This window comes from Spinacia oleracea, chromosome 5, assembly GCF_020520425.1.
Source record: "Spinacia oleracea cultivar Varoflay chromosome 5, BTI_SOV_V1, whole genome shotgun sequence".
NCBI lineage: Eukaryota > Viridiplantae > Streptophyta > Magnoliopsida > Caryophyllales > Amaranthaceae > Spinacia > Spinacia oleracea.
The window spans coordinates 23129580-23131343 of NC_079491.1; positions in this window are offsets into that span (position 1 = coordinate 23129580).

Consider the following 1764-nt stretch of genomic DNA (forward strand, 5'->3'; position numbering starts at 1 on the left):
TTTTCTTAACGACACGGCCTTCTCCGGCTACTTATTGGTCCTATACTAAATACATATATTGAGCTCCTATAAACTTTACGAGCAATTATTTAATGTAAAATACATAACTATTATATTGATTTTTTTGTTTATACAAAATATAGTGTCAAATAAATAATGTATTTACGTTTTATGAGGGTTAGTTTGAGAAAAGAATGAAATTGTTTGACAAAAGGGTGATTTTTTAGTGTATAATATATAACATTAATGTGTTGGGGTATAACCAACAATTTTTTAGTATATAAGAAGCTGAAAATATATTAACGTGTTGGGGTATAACCAGCAATATTGGACCCCAAAATTTTGTGACCCTGTGCTGTAGATCCGGTTGGACTGTCTCATAGCCGAGCCTGCTCAATGAAAAGAGTTTCCATTGTCCTATATTGGTGAGGATTTTAGATAATTGTACTTTTATATATTCAAAGGAGAAGCTTTTCCCAATAACTATGTCGATTAGGGAAGATTTCCATGGCTTGTCATAACTCCTCACATTAAGCAAACGGTAAAGGTAAGCAAATGTCCGATTCATAACTTATGGGGTAGTCAGGTGAAGGGTGGTGGCATCATTTATGTAGGGGGGTGGAATGGAGAAGTGTGAGAGGGAATGATAGAAATTGAGGGCTTTCCACCCTAACGCTTAAAAATATTATATCAATACTTGTACTTGTTTTATAAGTGAAGTGTTTATTAGTAAAACCACTTTTAAACGAGGTATATAAATTAATAAAATATTAGACGAAATGTTGCATGCGGTACAAAATCTACCCATATTTTACACACAAAAAAAAATGAACACATTAGATGAAATGTTGAAACAACTGGTAACTTACCGAAGAAGTAAAAGTCACAGTCTGTTATATTTTTGTAAAAACATAACAGCAAAAAATTCAATGAAATGGTACATGTTTTAATCGAAATGGTACTCTATTTTTAATGAAATGGTACTCTTTTTAACGAAATGGTACACGTTTTAATCGAAATGGTACTCTGTTTAACGAAATGGTACTCTTTCTTTAATGAAATGATACGCTTTTTCAAAGAAATTGTACATGTTTGGCGCTGTGATGTATTTGCTCACACATCACAGCATGCCGACTCGCCGACCTCGTAACTTACCCCCTAAGTTTGAGAGGAAGTAAAAACGGCATGCTGTGAGTTATTTGCAAAAACATAACAGCAAAAAGTGACAAAATAGGTAAAAGGAAAAAACTTGTTGCTATCATATTATAAATGGTATTTGTTAAATGAAAATGGTATGTTTTAAATAAGAATGATACTTGTTAAACACAAATGGTACTTATTTCTTAAAGAAATGGTACATTAAAAACAAAAATGGTATTGGTTTTAAAGAAAACTGTACTCCCTCTGTTCCTAAAGATGTGTCATTTATTGAGAAATGCGCGGTAGTTAATAAAAATGAGAAGTGTGTAAGAAAAACAATGATTGAGAGTGGCTTTTTTTGGGGAAAGGATAAAATAGATAATTGTTTATTGATAAAGTACAAATAAAAGTGGATGTGAGGATTTAAAAGTGGGAAAAATGAAAAATGTGTAAGAAAAAGTAATCATGATTTATGGAAAAAAAAGAAAAATGTATGGAAAAGTGAAAAAAGTGTATGTTCAAAAATTGAAAGTGGACACATATAAAGGAATACCACTTTAGAGAAAGTGACACATATTTAGGAACGGAGGGAGTAATGTTTTTAAAGAAAATGACACTTTTTTT